This window comes from Mustela putorius, unplaced genomic scaffold (genome assembly GCF_011764305.1).
Source record: "Mustela putorius furo isolate JIRA1106 unplaced genomic scaffold, ASM1176430v1.1 tig00003834_pilon_pilon_pilon, whole genome shotgun sequence".
NCBI classification, from domain to species: Eukaryota; Metazoa; Chordata; class Mammalia; order Carnivora; family Mustelidae; genus Mustela; species Mustela putorius.
The window spans coordinates 53,982,362-54,006,842 of record NW_025421987.1 but is presented as its reverse complement, the minus strand read 5'-3'; the positions used below and the strand labels follow the sequence as shown (position 1 = coordinate 54,006,842).

The 24,481-nt window shown below is 41.4% G+C and overlaps 1 protein-coding gene across 2 annotated transcripts in view; it reads left to right on the top strand.

Annotated features, from left to right (window-relative positions):
* Window positions 1-24,481, top strand: part of WWTR1 (WW domain containing transcription regulator 1) — a 138,028-nt gene that overhangs the window by 82,015 nt on the left and 31,532 nt on the right. The window lies entirely within an intron of this gene.

Here is a 24,481-nt window from a genome sequence, read left to right as displayed (position 1 = left end):
CCTGAAGACCGCCACAGGTGCAGTTCTGGTCTCAGATCCCTTTCTTTCCTCTTATTATTTTGCATAATGTGTGATTGACACCAGGCTTGGTGCCTTCATGCCTGATCTCATTCAGCTCACAACAACCGGACAAGAAGTGATGGCATTCCCATTTTGTGAATGGGGAAGCTTTCCCAAGGTCGTACAGCTTGTGGATAGTGGAGTTTGGAGTTTGAACTGAGGCTGGTATGGTTTAGAAGGCATTCAGCCTTTCCCTAATCTGCAGGGGGCTTCTTGAGATAGCTGCCCCAGGACACTGCAGCTTACTCTTCACCTCGTTTAAATGTTTAACTGATTTTATTTTTTTTTTTAAGATTTTATTTATTTATTTGACAGAGAGAAATCACAAGTAGATGGAGAGGCAGGCAGAGAGAGAGGGGGAAGCAGGCTCTCGATGCGGGACTCGATCCCAGGACTCTGAGATCATGACCTGAGCCGAAGGCAGCGGCTTAACCCACTGAGCCACCCAGGCGCCCCTTTAACTGATTTTAGAAGTGAGAAAAGACTATCTTCTGCTAATGGCTTTTACTAAAGAACTAAAATTCTGCCCACTAGAGATGGTCCGATATGAACCGGTATGCTGCAGCGGCATAACTAATCAGCTTTTATTGTAGTCATTCCCCCACACCCCCAGAGGCTAAGAATAAAGGGTACTTTTATGGTTTTATAAAAGGCGGTGCCATGTTAAGATAACATTTCTATTTAAGATCAGATATCCAGATATTGCTTCATACACAGAATAGTTAATTTTAGAGTGAAAAGAATCTCCTGTTGGATTTTTCAGGAATGAACAGGATAAAAATGGAACCATTATTCCCAGACACCTTCCCTCACTCTGTGACTTAGCCAAAGTGAGTATGAACTCAAGTAAACCCGAGTCTGCTTCAAGTAAATATATTGTCTGTTCTTCCAGGAAGTCTGGATCTACCATTTTAAAGCTTGCAGATGTAAAATATATCCAGAAGCAAAGGACTTGGAATAACTTCTGTTGTATCTCGTATCTAACAGGCAGATCAAGGAAAATGGTACCAATTCTTTTACCAGCAGTGGTAAACTGAAACTTCCCATGACTCATTTGTCCCAAATACATAAGAGCTCAAATAGAAAGCAGTTGCAGGCGTATTAAAGGAACCTCAAATTAGGTAGCATTAGACGGGTTTCAAGGTTTCTTTTAGCCATTCAATTTTCATTAAAAATTCTAAAGACTGATTATTAAAGTATTAACTTTCATTTTATAATCCATTATAGTTGGAAAAAAAGTCTTTCAAGGACTCAGTTAAAAAAATGCAAACATTTTTTCGAAGCATTCAAAAATAAGCTTTTCTCGGATCCCCCATTCCGGGAGTCCTCTAGTGATTCTGGTCAGGGGGATGTGTTTTCGTTACATGAATTCTAGCATCCTTGACCTGTTGTTCTGCACCTTGCCTCTTCTGCTTTGGTATCTGTACACAGAGAGCTGCCTTACTCTTGTGAAAGATTTCCTAATCTTCCCAACATAGCGATATGCCACAGTGAATGTATTTAACTGGCAGCCCCCATCTGATGGGTACTTAGGTTGTTACTAGTGTTGCTAGTGCTTCGATACACTATACTGGAATGAATATCCTTGTTTACGTTGTTTATGTATTTGCCTTCATTTTTGAAAAGTAGTGCAACAAGTGGATTAATTAAATTAGAAGGAGTTTGAATGCTTGAAACTTAACACTGACGGCACACATGAGTTGGCGTGTGCTTGGGCGCCCTCCTCCCTGCAGAAGCACCATTGTTGGTAGAGTGTATCCAAAGAAACTGGAATCTGAGTGTTGGAACCATGTTTACCTCTTGCTGAGTTACAGTACCTTACTTTCCAGCTTTCTGATAAATCGAAGCAGCCAATTTCTCAAGACACATTCTGGTTATTTTCCTAACACTGTTTGAGTATTTGTGCATTATGAAAAGTGTTACTAGCCTATAGCGAATCACAGATGTGTCCTGAGGATAGACAGGGAACTAGGATGCCAAGTAAGCGCTGAAGACTTGGAATGTGTTCCTAATAGTAAGTGATTTATTCAGAATATGTTTTGTCAGGCTGCAGCCCTCCCTGTAGTTTATACTCTTTATTACCGATTTTTGAAACTAGAAAGACCAGGTCCTTCTACTTCTTAAATCTGAATTCTGGTTTTTTCAATAGAACATAACTAACCACTAAGTGAACTAAGTGGTATGTCTCCTTCACAGGGAGGTATTTATGTACAGATGAAAATATCAAAATACAGTTAATAATAATATTATTATATATGTAATATTATAATATAGGGTGATAAAATTAGTATCTTTAATAAGCTAATTGTATATTTTATAGAGCTGTTATATAATTTGTGCTATTGCTAAATTCATTCAGAAATAAATCTCTTTTTTTTTGGATTCTATGTTTTACTGTAGGTTAGGTTCATGGATTTAGGAATCAGACTGTGAAAATTTGAAACCTGGCTTTGCCCATTACTAGCTTGATGACTTGTTACTTAATTTTGCCCTAGTTTCCCTATTTATAAAATGAAGATTATTATTGTATGAGGAGATTATTATGAGTTTATATATGTAAAGAGCATAGATGTGGTGCCTGGCACATAACAAGCTGTAATTGTTTTATTCTTATTGTTAATATTATTCCTTGTGGAAAGAAGTTTTATTGCATATTTTATTCAGTGTTAGGTTTGAAGATAATGTCATTGTTTATCATAAAAGCTCTCAATAAAAAGATTTATTGGGGCGCCTGGGTGGCTCAGTGGGTTAAAACCTCTGCCTTTGGCTCAGGTCATGACCATGGGGTGTTGGGATTGAGCCCCGCGTGGGGCTCACTGCTCAGCTGGGAGCCCGCTTCCCTTCCTCTCTCTCTGCCTGCCTCTCTGCCTACTTGTGATCCCTGTCTGTCAAATAAATAAATAAAATCTTAAAAAAAAAGATTTATTTTGGGCGGGATAAAGCGCAAAATACTTTAAATTAGGAACACTGTATTTATTACTTTCAGTGAGTATAGCGCCCTCTGGTGGAAATATTTCCGTGCAGGCCCCCCCACCCCCCAACCCCCGCCCCCAGGAAGCTTATCGGGGAATACCTTATTTTTTCAGTGTATCTGTTCCTGAAATGTAGCTTGAAAGTCACATCATATTTTGATTGGCAGAGACCTATCACTTAAAGGTGTCCTGAAGTGAGTGACTTGTAAAAATAGAGTAAACTGTCACCAGGCGGCATCAGTATCCAGTGAAAAGCCATCTGTGTAGGATGGCAGATTTGTTGTGTATCTAAACTCACTAATATTTTAAATGCCTAAGTAAAATGAAATAGACTCTGCAAAGGAAAAATGGAAAAAAGAAATTAAAAAAAAAATTATTTCAGGTACCGGTACCTGGGTGGCTCAGTGGATTAAGCCTCTGCCTTTGGCTCAGGCCATGGTCTAAGGGTCCTGGGATCCAGCCCTGCATAGGGCTCTCTGCTCAGTAGGGAGCCTGTTTCCTCCCCACTCTCTGCCTGCCTCTCTGCCTACTGTGATCTCTCTCTCCCTCTGTCAAATAAATAAATAAAATATTTTTAAAAAAAGATACTCAACATCATTGATCACCAGGGAAATGCAAATCAAACAAAACTAAACAAAACAAAACCAAAAACCACAGTGAGATATTACCTTACACTAGTCAGAATGTCCAGTATCAAAAATCAAGAAATAACAAGTGTTGGTGAGGATATGGAGAAAAAGGAACCCTCTTGGGGCCCCTGAGCAGCTCAGTCATTAAGCGTCTGCCTTCGACTTGGATCTTGATCCCAGGTTCTGGAATCAAGCCCTGAATCGGGCTCCCTGCTTGGCGGGAAGACCTGCTTTCCCTCTCCCAGTTCCTCTGCTTGTGTTCCTACTCTCGCTGTATCTCTGTCAAATAAATAACTAAAATCTTTAAAAAATTCTTTTTATTTCAGAGAACCATCTCTGGCTTGGTCTATGAAATTTTTGTTTTTGTATTTGCCAAATCAGGTTTTCTGTGAGGTTTTATCCTACTTGATTCTGTCCGAGCAGATGGGTGACTTTTGTGTCTCAGTCACCAGAGGTGCCCAGTAAATGGAAGAAGAAAGGAGGATCTTGGAGAATTTCAGAGAGTAAGAGAATAGGTGATCTCTGGGTGGAAGCCATTTTTTTTTTTTTAAATAAAGATTTTATTTAAAAGAGAGGGAGAGAGACAGCACAAGCAGTGGGGAGAGGGAGAAGCAGACTTCCCGTGGAGCAGGGAACCCAGTGAAGGGCTCAGTCCCAGGACCCTGAGATCATGACCTGAGCCAAGGGCAGACACCCAGCCAACCTAGCCACCCAGGTGCCCCGGGGTGGAAGCTGTATTGCTTGGGGCTGACAACTTTCTTAGAATCCATGCTCTTCTGTAACAGTGAAGGGGGAAAATATCTGTACATCTGAAAGTTGACTTTTTTTCATAACACAAACCACATAGGACCTTGTATTGTTTAAGTGGGTTGTTGGTCTCATTAATCATTATTAATACCCACTGGATTTTTTTGAAGGGGGGGGGAATGAAACAAACGGAGAAAAAAAAGAACGCTACACAGGGCCTAGTCTAATATATATAGGGTGGAGGGCTTGGGGGAAACTGGGGCCTGCTAAGGAAATTAGTTAGGCTGTTAGGGTGTTAGCGTGGTGAAAGGGGTAGGGTGGAAGCAGGGAACTTTTCTGACTGGTGGTTCATGGGAAGAACTTGGAGTCAGAGCTGAGTTTCTCTTGGGTTAGACATTTACTAGTTTTGTTTGTGATGAGCCTCTCTAAGTCTTGTTGTCCTTCCTGAAAAGTGGTGGTGATGACAGCAAACATACGTGGCCACTCTGATGCCTGTCTCCTAAACGTTGTCTTGATACTTGACATATAGGAAGCCCCCAGAGAAGTATGATGTTGTGACTGTTCTTGTTAGCTGGTAGCCTCATTTTCCCTCACTGTTCTGGCCGCCGTGTACTTGGGAGGAAGAGCTTGCGGTGTGCACTCTTAGAAAGCTGGCCTGCTCCTCCCTCGGGAAAACCCAGCCATGGTGCCCATAGCCTGATTCATTTGGGCGCTTTCATTTACGCGTTGCAAGGATGAGTTGGTGGACCCCAGAGAGCAGTCGTGAGAAGACAGAAGAGGCATGTTCTTGCAACCCGGCTCTTTCTCCATCAGATCATTAACAGGGGGTTTGTGACAAGTAGGCACACTCAAGCTGCACGTGAAGGACATTGCTGTCTGGACAAGTGTGACGGGCAAGGTTTTCCCATTTCTCGGCAAGTGCATACCAAAATCACGCAGCGACTTAAAATATCTCCATATTTTAAAATGTTATTGCCCAGAGAAAGTGACATGCAGTTTTGCCCTTTTGGTGATAATCCTCATGATCAGAAACTGTGGTGTGCTGGGCTCCTGTCACACATTAACAGACCTCTTTTTGGAATGAGGCTCCAACCTGGGGTGCCAGTATCCTCCCAGACAGAACAGGAAAAATAAAGACTGTGTAACAGCTTCACCAGACTGCCAGCCCGAGCCGGTTCAGAAACTTTTGGTAAAGTGCAGCCAGGGAGTATTTTTAATGCTATAGGAATTTTTAAAATACCACACACACACATACACACACACACACGCTTTCCCTTTGAAAATGTGCCGTCCACCAGGCCAGAGTCTAAGTCCTCCAGGTCTGCCTTGGCCCATACTTCAAATTATAAACACGTGTGTGTGTTTTTTCCTTTTTTGCAGGGCATGCTTTTCAAGACAAGACGGAAAATCTTGTCTGTGCTTCGTTTGGTAAATTGGCTTATTCTTTCCTCTAGGAAGTGCACAAAGGCACTGAAAAACTTTTTAACAGAAGCAAATAAAATAGCTAAGGGACACTGCAGCCCAGTGTTGCTAAAGCACATAGAAAGGTATCCTAAGGTTTGCTAAAAGTCAGATTTATGTGTAGGCTACTTTTTTTCTTTTTCCAGTGTATCAGATTTATGTGGTACGTCTGTGGCAGACACATCTAGCTACAGTGATTTTTGCAGCTCTGATACTCTTTCTACTTTTTGAACTTCGTGGTTCTGCAGCATCAGTTAGCCTGATAGGCGTAAGTACACACACACAAACCCAAAGACAAACTGAAAAAGCTTGATACTTTACAGGAGGGGGTAGAGTGATAGGGCATTGGTAGGAACGTGGTGATAGAACATGGGTGTATATGGCAGGGGAGGAAGACTGGTGGGCATGAGGAAGAAGGAAGGGGTTCTGGTTAAAGAGGCTTCACCTCCCCCTTGATTAGAAATAGAAGAAACAATTTTCTAAATACTGTATAAATCATTATTTTCATCTTAGATTTGTAGGAAGCCATCAGTTGTCAAAATTCACTCTATTTGATAACATTTTTGAAGACTGTTCTTCGGAGTTTCCAAAGAGAGATTAATTACAGCTGTTTTTTTTTTTTTTTTCCTTGTAAGGCTTTTAAAGATGCATGAAATGGGGTCTAAAAACATTATCAAATCAACTGTTTCAGCTCCTTTCATACAATAAAGTGAGGTGTAATAGATAAAAAGAAAGGAACTTTGGGTTTCCATGTGTACATTCCATTTATCTTAATGTGTAGATCAGTTCAGTTAACCTTGAACATGAACAGCACGGGGGTGGGGAGAATTGCAGAGCAGACCCCTTGCACCTTCAAAATCTTCATATAACTTTGATTCCCCCCAAACTTCACTACTAATAATCTACTATTGACCGGTAGCCTTACTATTAATATGGAACAGTCTAATAACGCACATTCTGTATATGTATCATATACTATATTCTTACAATAACGTAAGCTAGAGAAGGAAAAGTGTTAAGAAAATCACAAAAGAAAATACATTTACAGTACTATATGCTGTAAATTAGCATGTAAGTGAACCCATTCAGTTAAAACGCACATTGTTTGGTGGCAAGCTGTATTAGTTTGTCTGGATGAAATAAGATTAGGTGGTAATTAGTTGCCAATTTTATTGTGAAATTTAGAAATTTTAGGTAGAAAACTTCCTCTATGATAGGAAGCCTCAAGAGCCTTAGAAATATTTTGGTGCTACAATTTTCATAAGAAAATATTCTCCAAGATCAAATTCTAGATGTAGTATGCTAGATGAACACTTTGGAAAATGTGTACACAAACATGGGTTATTTATAATATTGCCCCCCCCAAGTAAATGTCTTCAGTACAACAAAAATATATTTTTAACCATTAAAATGATAGTATAAGGACTATGTGGTGCATGAAAAACTGTTTATTATTTCAGTCTAATTTTACAAAGCAGAAAAAATTGTTTATGCTAGGACTATAATTTTGTTCTTAAGAACAGACTGTCTAGAGTCTCCTTTCCCACAGATTTGCTCTCGATCTGTGTATTTCTAGGCCCTAGCCACGTGCATTATACATCACAGGTGTACCACTTCGTAGAGTTAATGTATTAAGTCAGTCAGTTAACGTATTTTTCAGTGTTACTTGTGGTCATGGTAAGCCTTGTTGATGGGGGGTGATTCCTTTTGTTTTCTCTGTAATGTGGTTATATTACTTTTACAGTAGCCTAAAGGGGAAAAAATGGAGAACCAGTTGATGTCTTGAGCTTTTCATAGCAGGAGAGGAGGAGGGGTGTTGGGAAGAAGGCTCCAGGCCCTGTGTGCGGTCCAAACAAAACCATGAATCTTCAAGCTTCTGCAGTGGAATGAGTCTGCCAGTGGCATGCAGGTTATTCCCTGGTCTCTAAGATCAGTGTTTCTCCAGTGGGGATCCACATCTAGAGCTGTTAAGATCCTTTGGATCATTTGGTAAACATGGATGTTAAGGATCCAGTCACCGGCTCCTTGGAGAAGTCTTGGGCTGCTGCTGGAATAATGCCTGGGCCCCACCTCTGGGAAATTCTGTTTCAGATGGTGTAGATTGGGGTCTTAGAAGGAGTGCTGTTTCCAAGCACCCAGATGACTCTGGTCTTCAGCCAGGTGTCGGTGCTACAGCAGAGTTCTGTGTTTCAGCATAGTGATTGGAGAATGCCGTCATAATAATTAATGGCAGAAACCCCCTTGGGTTATCCATTCTTTAAGTGGAGTTATCTGAAAAGAAGTCCGAATTTGCTCACCAACTTTTTGACTGGGTTCTTTGTCCAAAGTAGACATTTATTCTAGCATTGACATTTGTCTTTTTGGCACTTGCTGGTATTAGTGCCTACGTGAGCATTGGGTATGTGATCTCTGAAGCCACTTTACAGAGAGTTTTGACCCCCCCAGCTGTACCATGTAAACTTCAAAAACGAGGGAAAACATTGCTCTTTGGGCATCCGGGTTATTGAACTGTATTGTCTGCATTCATACGGTAAGTGTGTCAGCTCACCTTGAATTTCGCTTGCTCAGGGTTGACCAGAGCATCACGCCTCGGAAAAATTCCAGAGAGGCACGCCATGCCCCAAAGAAGAGCACGTAAGGCCAGGTCAGGCTTCCCTTAAGTCCCTTCTTCGTGGGTACTACCTCCCTTATTTACTTACTAGTTTTAATGGATTCTGATTTCTTCTCCAAGCTGTGCACCCTTGTTGAGAGTTTTAAAAATAATTTTGACAGTTTCAGTGGTATCTGCTGGCCGACTTCCAGGAGTTTGCCCTCAGGAACTTCCTTGTCCTAGGGAATTGGCCCAGTTAGTTTGAGGTGAAGGGATTCTGGGATGGTTTGTCCTTTGGCCACTTGTTCCAAATTAATAAGTGCTGAGTGACATTTGGACACTCTTCTTTGATCTCCTCTTTGGGGCGCCTGGTGGTGTCCCTGCCCTTGTGTGATCATCACCTCCCCCACCCCATATCAACTGGAAGATTGATTTCTTCTTCCTTTCTGAAAGTCTAAATTTATTCCCTGGGTGTTCTGCAGTTGCTGGTGGTCAGGGACAGCTGTTCCACCATGCTTGACTCTGGATAAATCTCCGTGATGAAGTCAGCAAAATAATACTGAAAGAGAAGCCAAGAAAACAAAAGCTTTCATGGTCTTTTCTCGTTAAGTGCTGAAGAAAGGAAGATCACCCCCTCTCCTTGGTTTAAAAAAAAGGACAGGAAAAGATAAGATCCTAAATATACTTGAGGCAACAATATTCAAGAATGCCTACCCCCCCATATTATATAATTACTATTTGGTCATTGTAGAACAGCTGAAAAACACTGTAATCTGAGCATTCAAAATCACAGCAACATTTTCTTTTTTCAATATAAATGTGAACAAGAAAAGCTGGAAAACCTTCTGTATTCTTTTTTTGTTTTTCCCTTTAACATATCATGAGCATCTATCCAATTCACTTAATCATAAAAGATTAGCTGTTTTTATTGGAATAGTAACACATACATGGTAAAAAAATTCAAACAGTTCAAAGAATATTCATGAGAAGTCATTCTCTCTCACACTGGGACCCCCAGCCCTTCTCTCCTCTTCCTTGAAAACACTGCTACTAGCTTCCTGAGTATTCTAGAAATATTCTGTGTACATATGTAAGCTTCGGTGTATATGTCTTTTTTAAACTTAACATATGCTAGAGAGCTTTCTAAATTCGTTCTTAGAGATACATTCATTCTTTACCAGGATTTTGTAATATTCTGCTCTACTGATGTACCAAATTTATTTAAACAGTCCCTTATTCTGGATCTTTTAGATTTCTTTTCTGATGGTTCACTGTTACTAAGCAATGCTATAGTGTGCATTCCTGTATGTATCCTTGTGCCTTGTGCTGTTTATGTATAAGATAATTTTGCAGAGGTGGACTTCCTGAACTTCCTGAATTTACTAAAAATTCCTAAAAATTAAGTGCATAAAAATTAAGAGCAATTTAATAGCTCTTGTTCTTCCCTCCAAAAAGGTTACACCATTTTACATCCCTACCAACAGTGTATCAAAATGCTCTTTTCCTCCTACTTTGACCAATCTGTTATCAGGCTTTTTAGTCTTTATAATTCTGATTGGTATAGCCTAGGTTCTCCTTGTTTATGAATGGACTTGGGCATATTTCTGTTTATAAACCATTACCTCATGTTAATGGCTATACAATATTCTTTAGGGTGACTATCCTATAATTTATTTAACCAATTCTTCTATTGAGAGATCTACAGGTTCAGGCCGTTTTTCTACCATTATAAGTGATGTTGCCGTCACTCTTACACATGAATTTTTGTGCCTGCCTTTAGCTTCCTCATTTTTTCCAGTTTCTTTGGAATGTATGTTAGTAAAGTGTAGGAATTCCTTAAAAAATACAATTTTGCTAAGTTCTTTATAGATTTTGGACACTAGTCCTTTATCTGATATGTCGTTTGCAAATATCTTCTCCCATTCTGTCAGTTGTCTTTTGATTTTGTTAACTGTTTCCTTTGCTGTGCAAAAAAAGCTTTTGATCTTGATGAAATCCCAATAGTTCATTTTTTGCCCTTGCTTCCCTTGCCTTTGGCGATGTTCCTAGGAAGATGTTGCTGTGGCTGAGTTCAAAGAGGTTGCTGCCTGTGTTCTCCTCAAGGATTTTGATGGATTCCTTTCTCACATTGAGGGCCTTCATCCATTTTGAGTCTATTTTTGTGTGTGGTATAAGGAAATGGTCCAATTTCATTTTTCTGCATGTGGCTGTCCAATTTTCCCAACACCATTTATTGAAGAGGCTGTCTTTTTTCCATTGGACATTCTTTCCTGCTTTGTCGAAGATTAGTTGACCATAGAGTTGAGGGTCTATTTCTGGGCTCTCTATTCTGTTCCATTGATCTATGTGTCTGTTTTTGTGCCAGTACCATGCTGTCTTGATGATGACAGCTTTGTAATAGAGCTTGAAGTCCGGAATTGTGATGCCACCAACTTTGGCTTTCTTTTTCAATACCCTTTGGCTATTCGAGGTCTTTTCTGGTTCCATATAAATTTTAGAATTATTTGTTCCATTTCTTTGAAAAAGATGGATGGTACTTTGATAGGAATTGCATTAAATGTGGAGATTGCTTTAGGTAGCATAGACATTTTCACAATATTTATTGTTCCAATCCAGGAGCATGGAACATTTTTCCATTTCTTTGTGTCTTCCTCAATTTCTTTCATGAGTACTTTATAGTTTTCTGAGTGTAGATTCTTAGCCTCTTTGGTTAGGTTTATTCCTAGGTATCTTATGGTTTGGGGTGCAATTGTAAATGGGATTGACTCCTTAATTTCTCTTTCTTCTGTCTTGTTGTTGGTGTAGAGAAATGCAACTGATTTCTGTGCATTGATTTTATATCCTGACACTTTACTGAATTCCTGTACAAGTACTAGCAGTTTTGGAGTGGAGTCTTTTGGGTTTTCCACATACAGTATCAAATCATCTGCGAAGAGTGATAATTTGACTTCTTCTTTGCCGATTTGGATGCCTTTAATTTCCTTTTGTTGTCTGATTGCTGAGGCTAGGACTTCTAGTACTATGTTGAATAGCAGTGGTGATAATGGACATCCCTGCCGTGTTCCTGACCTTAGCAGAAAAGCTTTCAGTTTTTCTCCATTGATAATGATATTTGCGGTGGGTTTTTCATAAATGGCTTTAATAATATTGAGGTATGTGCCCTCTATCCCTACACTTTGAAGAGTTTTGATCAGGAAGGGATGCTGTACTTTGTCAAATGCTTTTTCAGCATCTATTGAGAGTATCATATGGTTCTTGTTCTTTCTTTTATTGATGTGTTGTATCACATTGACTGATTTGCGGATGTTGAACCAACCTTGCAGCCCTGGAATAAATCCCACTTGGTCGTGGTGAATAATCCTTTTAATGTACCGTTGAATCCTATTGGCTAGTATTTGGGTGAGAATTTTCGCATCTGTGTTCATCAAGGATATTGGTCTATATAGCTCTCTTTTTTGATGGGATCCATGTCTGGTTTTGGGATCAAGATGATGCTGGCCTCATAAAATGAGTTTGGAAGTTTTCCTTCCATTTCTGTTTTTACGAACAGTTTCAGGAGAATAGGAATTAGTTCTTCTTTAAAGAACAAATAATCCAATCAAGAAATGGGCAGAGGACATGAACAGACATTTCTGCAAAGAAGACATCCAGATGGCCAACAGACACATGAAAAAGTGCTCCATATCACTCGGCATCAGGGAAATACCAAAACCACAAGGAGATATCACCTCACACCAGTCAGAATGGCTAAAATCGACAAGTCAGGAAACGACAGATGTTGGCGAGGTTGCGGAGAAAGGGGAACCCTCCTACACTGTTGGTGGGAATGCAAGCTGGTGCAACCACTCTGGAGAACAGCATGGAGGTTCCTCAAAATGTTGAAAATAGAACTGCCCTATGACCCAGCAATTGCACTACTGGGTATTTAGCCTAAAGATAAAAACGTAGTGATCCGAAGGGGCACGTGCACCCGAATGTTTATAACAGCAATGTCCACAATAGCCAAACTATGGAAAGAACCTAAATGTCCACCAACAGATGAATGGATAAAGAAGAAGTGGTATATATACACAATGGAATACTATGCAGCCATCAAAAGAAATGAAATCTTGCCATTTGTGACAACATGGATGGAACTAGAGCGCATCATGCTTAGCAAAATAAGTCAAGCGGAGAAAGACAACTATCATATGATCTCCCTGATATGAGGAAGTGGTGATGCAACATGGGGGCTTAAGGGGGTAGGAGAAGAATAAATGAAACAAGATGGGATTGGGAGGGGGACAAACCATAAATGACTCTTAATCTCACAAAACATACTGAGGGTTGCTGGGAGGAGGGCAGTTGGGAGAAGGGGGGTGGGGTTATGGACATTGGGGAGGGTATGTGCTTTGGTGAGTGCTGTGAAGTGTGTAAACCTGGCGATTCATAGACCTGTACCCCTGGGTATAAAAATATATGTTTATAAAAAATAAATAATTAAAAAAATACAATTTTGACATGGTTTGCTTTTATCTAACTAAACAGGTAATTGTCTGCAGATTCCCTGGGTGTGTTGCTGGGGGCGGGCCATGGGTGGGGAATTTGGGGCATAGCTTCCTTATGCAATAAATGATTTAAGGTTGTCATAAGAAGTGTATTTTTCACCATGCACCTACATTCCCACTAGCTCTGTTTCTCAGTTTGCCTATCCATATGTTTTTGACTAAGCCATAAATGGAAGTTTCATTTGAAGTTCTTTTGCTTCCTAGTACATGTCATGCATTTCATTCCATATTATTTTAGTCCTTTTCCTTTCCAGTGTGCTGTTTCTCAGACACCAGTGAAGAGTGAGTTGTGAGTTTTCAGCTTTGCCAAGAGTCACATATTTGCAGAGCTGGAAGAAAAGAGAGTAAAAAATATTTTTTAATGTGGGTGATTTAGTCCTGGCTCACAAGACTTTCATTTAGCTGCTTCAAAGCTCACACTTTCAGTATCAAGAAAAAGATTCCATTTCTACCCCTGTCAACTACCATAATGTCTGAACTAATTAGAATGGAACTCTCATCTCTCCCCAAACGGGGTTGGATCATCCCAGCCTAATGAAATGAATGCTCAGGGCCACCGCCAGTGGGAAGGCTTCAGAGCTTCTCGCCTCCACCACTTGTGTTGTTTTTCTTTTGCTTCTGTCTGAGATGCTGAGCCTGAGGGTTATTCCTCGGGAGACCTCACTTCTCCAGTCTGTAGCATGGCTCAGTCATTTGTGTATCGTCTTCTCCTCTGTCTCTGCCCTAGTTTTATTATTACTATTATTATATTTTAAGATTTTACTTACTTGACAGAGAAAGAGCACAAGCAGGGGGAGCAGCAGAGGGAGAGGGAGAAGCACTCCTTCCCAGGATGCCAAGATTGTGACCTGAGCCAAAGGCAGCCGCTTAACCCACTGAGCCATCCTGGCGCTCCTGCCGTAGTTTTAAATACAAAACTGCTCCCCTTGCAATTTGAGGGAACCCCAGGGCCCAAATCATATTAAAATAGATGGCTTTGGCCTGACGCATTTCTTCCTGAAACATACTTCCATGTGTTTGCATTCGCTGGTGCCTTCTCCAGACTCAGCTTGCCCTTCGCAGTTGTCCATTTTTTCTTCTGTCAAGAAGGCCTATGTGGAACGTGGCCTTTCTTTAGCTCCACTCTGGGAAGTAAGGGCCTGTGGATGAAGAGCCTCAAGCTTTACAGTCAGTTAACTCTTGGAGCACAGAGTCTCCCTAAGAAAACTTGTAATTCTCTAGTCTGGTGTTGTGTAGTCAGGTGAGGTTGTCCAGAACTGTTTCTTTGAGAGGACTGTTCAGCGAGTCCAGTAGGGCAATTCCTTGCCCTGTCTTACCTGCTGTTTGTTTTTTTGAATATGAAATTTTCTCCTTTTTAAAAAAATTAAGATCTAGATAATTAACACATTAGTTTCAGTGGCACAACATAATGTTTTGATATGTGCACACACTGTGAAATGCTCAGCACAATAAATCTAGTTAACATCCGTAACCACACATAGTTACAAAATTTGTTTTCTAGTGATGAGGACGTTCAAGATCAACTCTGTTAGCAGTGTTCAAATATATGTTTACAATATTGCTAGCTCTAGTCACTGTTAAATCCTGTGACTAATTTATGACCGGAAGTCGGTACCTCCTGACAAACTTCACCCAGAATTATTTCTAAAGAACAGGTGGGGTCTGGGGCGGAGGTGGGGAGGTTGGGAGCGTCAGGTATTGGAATCCTTAGCACACATTACAACTGGGGTTCTCTCCCCTTCAAATTCTGGTCAGTTTTCAAAACCATTGTTGAGTTGGGGGTTTCCTCAAAGATAAAAACGTTTCAGTACAATGGCTCATACGTGAGGCAGTTTCTCCTGACCCAGCCAGACAGAATTTTCAGTCTCTGGGGAGTTTAGGGTGTGTATAGGGAAGTTTTTCTTTCTTGTCTTTTTTTTTTTTTTAAATACCTCACTATTTTCAATTAATCTTAAACTTGCAGAAGAGTTTCTAGTACAAGGAACTCCCATATACCCTTTGTTCAGATTTGCCTTTGTTAATTGTTTATGATTTGCCACATTTGCTTATCTCACTTTCTCTGTATGTTTATGTATTTTTTCCCTCCCTGCCCCCCCCCCGAACCTTTTGAGATTAAGTTGGAGGCATCATGCTCTTTTATGCCTAAATACTTCAGATTATATTTTCTAAGAGGATATGTTCTTACATAAGCACTGTATAGGTATCCAAAGCAGGGAATTTAACATTGGGACAACATTATTATCTAGTCCACACCCGTGTTTGAGAATTTCTTCGAATGCCACAGTAGTGTGGTTTTTGGCCCCAGATCTATCAAGGACCATGCACTGCATTTAGTTGTCCTGTTTACTTAATCTCTTTTTACCTGGAGTGATTCCTGGGCCCTTGTGTTTTTGGATCATGACATCTTTGAAGGGTATAGGCCAGTTACTTCATAGATCAGTCTCTAATTTGGATTTGTCTGTTGTTTCCTCGTGGTTTAGATTTAGGTTACACATTTTTGGCAGGAGGGCACATGAAGTCAGTTTGTCCCGGTATGGGCAATGTTGGCTTTGATCCCTTGGTTAAGGTAGTATCTGTGGAAGATGGAGGAAGAGCAGTGTTTCTTTGTGTCAACTGGCTTCTCTCCTGATGTGTTCCAAAAAGTCAGTGCAATATGATGAGACCTTCTTTGCTCCACCAGGTCCCTGGAAGGTGTGACTTCAGGTCAAATAAGCCCTTCTCCTTGAGATGGTGAGCAAATGTCATTGCCAGCATGCTCACTTAAGCTTCGCAGAACATTATTTAATTAACCAACAGTAGTCTGTATACCTTGATACACAGAGATACAGTTTCTTCTTTAAAGATTTTTATTTATATATTTGACAGAGAGAGAGAGCACAAGCAGAGGGAAAAGCAGGCTTCTTGCTGAGCAAGGAGCTCAGTGTGGGTCTCCATGAAATGTGGGTCTTCATCAGGACCCTGGGGTCATGACCTGAGCTGAAGGCAGCCACTTAACCAACCGAGCCACCCAGGCGCCCCCCAGAGAGACAGTTTTGAAATGAGACAGTGATACTTGCATTCATTTATTCTCTATTCTTGCCTCTTATAAAGCACATATTTCAAGGGTTCCCTGGGTGGCTCAGTTGGTTAAGCAGCTGCCTTCGGCTCAGGTCATGATGCCAGGGTCCTGGGATTGAGCCCCATGTCAGGCTCCTTGCTCATCAGGGAGCCTGCTTCTCCCTCTCCCTCTGCCTGCTACTGCACCTGCTTGTGCTTGCTCTCTCAATCTATCAAATAAATAATAAAATTTAAAAAACCCACATAATTCGAAAGGGTACATATAAATAAGTTGTGGTAAAAGGAGATCGAAGCTGAGAAAATAGTAAAGCCAGAGAGAAGAATGTGTACCACAGGCCCTATGTGGTGGCTAGAGGTGCATGAACATTTGGCTTTGAGATTTGGGGACTCTTGCAAAGAGCAAGGCATGTTCAGTTACGGAAATCAAAGCATTTATGAGGTCAAGGTTCACCTGGTGTTGTGGGAAAACATAATTTTTCCATTTATAGATGCCAAACAGGGATTTCTCCCTTCAGTTCCCTGTTAACAATCTAGACACTGTGCTCTAGGTGACAGTCCTCAGAAAATCTCACAACAGTGAACACCAGGAGTCTTAGAGGTTTTTTCTATAACTCCCTAAACCCTGGGTCATGGCATGCTCTCAGAGCACCAGAACAGGGGTACACCACATCCCCAGCTGGATTCAGGAGAGGCTTAGGGAAATCCAGAGTTGTAGCTTTATTTGCTGTTCTTTGTGGTTTGTTTGTTTATTTATTTATTTATTTTATTTATTGGACAGAGATCGTAAGTAGGCAGAGAGGCAGGCAGAGAGAGGAGGAAACAGGCTCCCTGCTAAGCAGAGAGCCTGACGCAGGGCTCAATCCCAGGACTCTGGGATCATGACCTGAGCCAAAGGCAGAGCCTTTAACCCACTGAGCCACCCAGGTGCCCCTGTTCTGTGGGTTTTATGTATATTTGTTTTTAAGAACAAACCCCCCTTGTCACACCATCCCAAATAAAACCAAGAGGTATAGGTGTTTTGTTTTGCTCGGGATCAGAATCTCCTCTTGGAAGTCTTTAAAAGCAGAGCTGCTTTGGTTTCTAGTTCCGCTACCCCCACTCCAAAACTTAGGCCTTTCTTCCTTAAAGGGGGCCCCAGGCACCTCACAGGGCTGAGAGACAGTAGCCCGGAGACACTAATGCCAAGGGGGTTACCCTCTCCACTTCTCCATCTCTGGGTTTCTTCAGAATTTTTCACTTTACCACAGTGTGTGAAATTCTCTGATGGTTTCCCATGGAGTCTGAGCAGTAAGCTGAAAGGAGATGTCTATCACTCTGGAGCAGAGGTCAGTGGCAGCGCTCACCACAGCTGTGAGCCCCCAGGGGCCCTGGTCCCTGCCCCTCAGCCCTGGGGGCCACCCTGTTCTGCACAAGTACTCCAGACCCACAGGTCAGCCACCTTCCTACCTTGGGATCTTGCCTTTACTGTTCTTCAGCCTAGAATGGCCCCCAGCCTGATTTCTGCACTCGATTCTGTTTCTTAGATCACAGATCACCTCCCCAGAGAGGGCTTCCTTAATGTCTCTGCCTGAGAAAGTCCACATTTGTTTGTACAAGGCCCTTACCCCTAGAGTTACACTATGTTTTTGCTAGTGTCTGTGTCCCTACTAGGCTTTAACCTATCAAAGGGCCAGGACCTTTCCATCTTGCTCATCAGTCTCTCCCTCTAGCCCCTGGAAACAGTACAGTGCCTTGTACCTGGCTGGGACTCAGCAGGTACTTGGTGAGTGAATAATTAAATGAACTGTAGAACACTGGAGAGACAAAGTCAACTATTGTCCTAACATCCAAACACTATCTTTGCTAATTCTTTGATATTTTTTCATTTCAAAAGGTAATTAACATCTTGGGGGGGGTCACAAGAAATCCTAAAAGATCTAGGGGTACAGTCTTCAATATACACATAGACACATGTTCTCAAAATTTGACATATAATTTTACCAGATTTCCTAATCCTGCTACCCCTTCTTAAATTCTTTTTTCCCCTCCTGAGTAGTCCTGGCCTGATGCAAAGCATCTACTGGCCCCACATCATTCATTCTCTTTGCTAATCTGATTGCTGAAAAATGGCTCTCACTTGGGCATTTCTGTGATTCCTTGTGAGGCTGATCATTTTTCCAACTTTGATTTCTGATTGCTTATTCTATTTCATAAATTGTTTAGGTTCTTTGACTATTTTCTGGAGTGTCTGCTGTATGAGCTTTTGAAATAATAAAGATGTGTACTAAAATGGTACATTACAGAAAGAAAACAGATTAAAAATGAGCCTTCCACACTGACAGCTTTTTCTCTGCTTCTCATGGAACAACGGCTGTAGATTCATTTTCTGTTATTTTGCTTGGGTTGCCACACTTTACACCTGGAGTAGTTTTAAAATCATTCAGGAAGGCGAACCAATAAAAAGCTACAATAAACTCTCTCCTGACTAATGAAAATAAATGCATGAATCAGAGTTTCCATTTCCTGTTAGGATAAAAGTGTACCTATTGTCTGAAGATAATAAAACAGTTTTGGTTTTGCTCTTGCCAGGCCGTCATATTAAATTCAAAGACACAAAGATAACTTCGTGGAGCAGAACAGTGAAGCGGCCTATTTCCTCTTTTTCCCAGTTAGGGCGTATTTGCCTAAGTTCACTAGCTTCGTAGATGAGCTTCCTTTCACAGGCCACTTTGGATCAATCTTGTGATATCCCATAAATCATATGGAATCTGAGCAGCACTTGCTGATGCTGGTTTTGGTGGAAGAAAATGTGATTTCTTTATAACAGTAGGATCCAGAAAAAAAATCAGCATGCTAACTTGTTCTGGATATATTACACCTCGCATGTTCTGGATATATGATGATGAAAATTCATGTCTCAGTCTTTCAAATGCCAATAAAATATACATTTTAGGACATGCATTTGCTAGGAAAACAATAAAAACCAGTGTTCCAGGCATTTCCATCGTGGACCCCGAGGAGAGCAGCGTTGCACCGTGGTTTGTCACCTGCGTTACTGTGGAGATGAGCAGACAGGAGATCAAGTAGGAAAATCATTCTCTGGTACTAAAAATCCAGGGTTTCCTGTGAAGTAAATGCAGTGTGGGTTACAGGTCTAAAGCTGGAAGAACCGGGGGTATCTGGAAAACCTAAGGTCCACCTGTCAGATTGAGGGGCACCTGGAAGTGGGTTTAAGGCCTGAAACAGAGGGGCTGGGCAAGGCTGAAGGCACACATGTCCCTCAGCTCTGTGCCTTATCAGCTGAGTGGGCTGAGAAATTGCCTTGTGGTTATTCTCACCCAGAATTGGAATAAAGGGCTCAGTGTGAAGTTGGGATAGTACAACTTCTTGGTTTAATACTTTACAGATTTTTGGAACCAAATGCACCCTGAAGTGAAAAGTTGCCTTTTTTTTTTTTTTTTTTTTTGCTGACCTTGTTGGACGGCTAATACTGTTTCTGGGAAATAAGAGAAACAAGCGGCTCATTGTTGGCAGGAGCTGAGAGAGACATAAGAAGGGCGAGAGACGTGTCTGCAGCCCTTTTTTCCTCTTCATTGTATCGTGACTGAGTCGAGGCAGGACTGTGGCTGGATTTTTCTTCCTACCTCTGCAGACATGTGTTTTCCATCAGACAGGGCTGCGTGACACCTGACATTGGCCAGTTCACATGAGTTAAGCCATGTACGGCCCATAAACAGAGAGGAGAAGACCCACAGCTGCACTCAGACACTCTTGACGCTGAAATATTTTTGAAGCTTGGTGTGGCTGGGTCTGCACGTATGTCAGAAACGATTTACACCTGTGTGTTTTGGCTTCTTCCAGGTGCATATCCTTACTTTCTGGAAGCTGCTGTGGCCAGAAGGTCTAGTGTTGCCTGATGGCAGTACCGCTTCCTGTTTAAACCTTCCTGAGTTATGAAGTGGAACTTTAAAAAAAAAAAAAAAAAAGATTTTTGTTTTCTTTATTTGCGAGAGAGCGAGCACAAGCAGGGGGGAATCACAGAGGCAGAGGGAGAAGCAGGGAGCCTGATGTGGGACTTGATCCAAGGACCCTGGGATAATGACCTGAGCTGAAGGCAGATGCTTAACCTACTGAGCCATGCAGGTGCCCCTGAAATACAACTTCTAAAAGTTATCTGACTTGTCTTTTTTTTTTTTTTTTTTTTTTTAAGACTGAAGAAGTAATGGGCGCCAGGGTGGCTCAGTGGGTTAAGCCTCTGCCTTCAGCTCAGGTCATGATCTCAGGATCCTGGGATCGAGGCCCCCATGGTGCTCTCTCCTCAGCAGGGAGTCTGCTTCCCTCTCTGCCTGCCTCTCTGCCTACTTGTGATCTCTGTCTTTCAAATAAATAAATAAAATCTTTAAAAAAAAAAAAAAAAGACTGAAGAAGTGAGCCCTATACCATTTTCTATAAAACTAGATCACACAAACAGGGTATCATCCTAACATGTGATTCATGGTGATTTCAGCATTTTGTAGTAGTAAATAAGTTAATTACACTAGTCTGTATTAGACTTTTTCATGAAATCGGGAAGAGGAAACAGATCCATGTCACTGAATTGAACTTAGTAGATCCTTTTTGATCACTGAGGGTGAGCAGGACAGGGCAGTGATTGGTGATCAGTAAAGCTGATGCCCACCATGGCATTCTAGCATATCCCTGGGCTTCGTACTTTTGTCACTGTCTCTGCCTGTGATTTATGCTGAGTCATTTATCCTTCCGAGGATCATCTCCAGATTGAGTGAATTGGCCTAAGTCTTTGGTTCTAAAATTGTGTCCCAAAGTCCCATGCTAGGATTTTAGGGTGATGTGAAGAGATGCTAAGCAGATCCCAAAAGCTGTGTCAGTTCAGGTTTTAAAAATTTGTTTAAGGGACGCCTGGGTGGCTCAGTTGTTTAAGCAGCTGCCTTCAGCTCAGGTCATGATCCCAGCGTCCTGGGATCGAGTCCCACATCGGGATCCTTGCTCCACAGGGAGCCTGCTTCTCCCTCTGACTCTGCCTTCCACTCTGTCTGCCTGAGCTCGCTCTCTCTCTGACAAATAAATAAATAAAATCTTTAAAAAAAAAAAAAAATTTGTTTAATATTTTCATCCAGAGTTGAGAAATGGCCTGTAGAAAAGCAGAGTGAGGGCAAGACCAAGAGGATTTCGAGAAGATAGCCGAAGGGGCTGCCATTTAAGTGCTCCCCAACCCATTGGTGACAGCTGAGACTGTAGGCTTGCTTTGAACTGATTTCTACATAGGAGGGTCACCTCTGCTTCATGCCATCCACTGACACTATGGAAGGATCCTACTGCTAAAGAAAAGTTTGAGAACCCTGCCCTAAATAACTGAAGTCTATTTCAGCCTGAACTTCTACACTGATGATACAAAGTAGGGTGAATACACGGGCCCCCCTGGAAGGAGCTCTTTGGGGAAACTGAGTTTGTAAACCACTAATGATAAAACAGAACCAAAGGAAATGGGTGCTGAGCAGAGAACTATGCTCTGGAAGTAAAGAGAAAACAGTCGCAAAAACCTGATATTTATTAAATACTGCCTTGTAAAATTATGGGAGTAGTGGTTCCTATCAGTTTCTGACCCATAAAGCCTGAAACTGACTATAGTATTTCATGTCTGTGCATCAATAAGGCAGATCTGAAGTGCACTAAACTATTTTTGTTCTGTGTTTATAAAGAAAATCCATATTATTGGGGTTGGTTCCAAAGGGTGGAGGAGGGGAGGGAGGCTTGGCTCCTTGTCAGGTCTTCGTTATAAAGAGCACAAATCCAGCTCTCGGGAAGATGAGAATTAGCTCAGATCACAGAAGAGTATATAGTTCAGTCTTTAAAGAGCTGCTTTCAGCATGTATGGCCCAGCCAGGAATCCAAGATGGAGGATTTCCTGACAGTCAGACTCAGTCAAGTGCATGCTTAACGAGTGTTGCAGTGCAATGTCATAAGTAGTGCTTGAGCTCCCTAAAGAGTTTCAGAGTAAGTGGAGAAGGAATGTTTCCTCTGTGATTATTAGGTAGTGTGGGTGCAAAAGGACAGTCAGCTAGTTGTAATCCGTGGAGGATGAGAGCTGGTCGGGACTTCCTGGCTGTGGTTCTAAATATCAAATAGGTCTTTGGTTCTTTTTTTTTTTTTTTTTTAAAGATTTTATTTGTTTATTTGTCAGAGAGAGAGGGAGAGAGAGCGAGCACAGGCAGACAGAGAGGCAGGCAGAGGCAGAGGGAGAAGCAGGCTCCCTGCCGAGCAAGGAGCCAGATGTGGGACTTGATCCCAGGACGCTGGGATCATGACCTGAGCCGAAGGCAGCTGCTTAACCAACTGAGCCACCCAGGCGTCCCGGCATTGGTTCTTTTTGTAAAGGGACGTGATAGGATGGACACAGGAAGTCTTGTAGGGGGCGGTTTCAACTGCCGTGTGTTGCGACAGTCAAGGCCTAAGGTGACCAGACGCCCATCTGTCTGGGACTCTGATGTCCTCATTAACCCTGATATCCCATGTTCCAGAAAAGCCCTCCATCTCTGTCAGACCAGGACAATTGGTTACCCTTCCAGCATTTGCAGAGTAGGAAGGAAGATGAAGTGATTATTAAGCTTTCAGTTTATTATATTATATTATATATATAATATTATTATATATATTATATTATATTATATTATAAGTGATTATTAAGCTTTCATGATTCAGGAGCCCTTGTGCTTCCCTCTGATAGGGCACTTAGGTTTTTGGAAGGGGTTTCTCATGCAATCTATATAAGCTTATTAGCTCCCACGTCGAATTGAAGAAGTTTCCTAGATCTCAAATCAAGTGTGTTACCTAAGGTGTGCATTTTTTTTAAAGATTTTATTTATTTATTTGACAGACAGAGATCACAAGTAGGTGGAGAGGCAGGCAGAGAGAAGGGGGAGGAAGCAGATTCCCCGACGAGCAGAGAGATGCGGGCTTGATCCCAGGACCCTGGAATCATGACCTGAGCTGAAGGCAGAGGCTTAAGCCATTGAGCCACCCAGGTGCCCAAGGTGTGCATTTGACTGTTTCCTAGTCAACCTGTTTGAGGAAACGGCAACCAGGTATTCAAAGCAGTAAGTCAGCCTCTTTGAGGCTCTCCTCACTCTCAAGGGATGATACTGGAAGGATTCTTTAGAATATTTAATGTTATATTATTACAGAAGCAAGTTAAAAAAAAAAAACCCTCAAAGATAGGTTATTTTGTATATATGGAAGGAAAGTTAGTGTAGCAAGGTTTTCCTCACCCTATGAAAACTGACATGCAAGTTAAACCATCTTTGAAATTCCCCTGTTAAATCAGCAGTTGATTATGGAGAATTTAGGCAGATAAACTGCAGTCTTGTAGTATAACCCTTGCTTCCCCTGTTTTATTTTTTTTGTTTTTATGTTACTTTGTTCAACATTCACCAGGCTGCTATGTTCCTTTCCCTGGTTCACCAGGCTGCTATGTTCCTTTCCCTGGATCCATGTCCTACACATCTGTTTAGTTGACTTTAAAGGGCTTAGCACATAGTAAGAGCTTAATAAATATTAATTCATCTTCAATTCAGTCAGATTCAGTACTGCCAAGACATCTGCTAAGTTGCAGTGGACCAGCATTTCCCAGTGTTCCCACTCAGGAGAACACTGGTCTTCCAAGTCTGAGAAGTCCTGCATTTTCTGTCTCCTTCCTGGAAAGTCTCACTGTCTGTTAGAGCCGTAAAGGCTCTGAGGAAGCTTGCAACAAAATGAATTCTTTTAACTTTGTGTAGCCCAACACTTCCCAGTCTTACTTGGCCATGGGACACCTCTGGAAGCAGCTATTGTTATATTTTTATTGTAGCCTAATTTCCATATGCTCCCATGGAACACACTATAGAACATGATGGTGGTTTTTTTTTTTTTTAATATTTATCCATTTTTTATATACCCTGTAAAATTTTTCCATTTTTATGTATCCTATACAAATGAATTTTATAAATGAATTAATAGTGAGTATGGAAGAGACAGCGTCTTGCACAGTCCCTGGTGTCTGTTGAAGACGTGGTCACTACACATACACACACACAAGCACATGTGTACCTGCACATGGTTTTTTAGAACAGTTTCAGATTTACAGAAAAATTGAAAAGATGGAGTTCCCATATACACATCAACTTCTCATATTATTAACATCTTACATTAGTATGCTACATTTGTTACAATTGGTGAACCAGTATGGATATAGGGATTTCCTTAGTTTTTATTTAATGTCTTTTTCTGTTCCAGGGTCCTGTTCAGAACACCACGTTACCTTTACTTGTCATGTCTCCTTAAATTGTTCTTGGCCATGATAGCTTCTCAGGTTTTCCTTGTTTTGATGACCTTGATAGTTTTGAGGAATACTGCTTAAGAATTTTGAGGATTCCCCCCTGTTGGAAT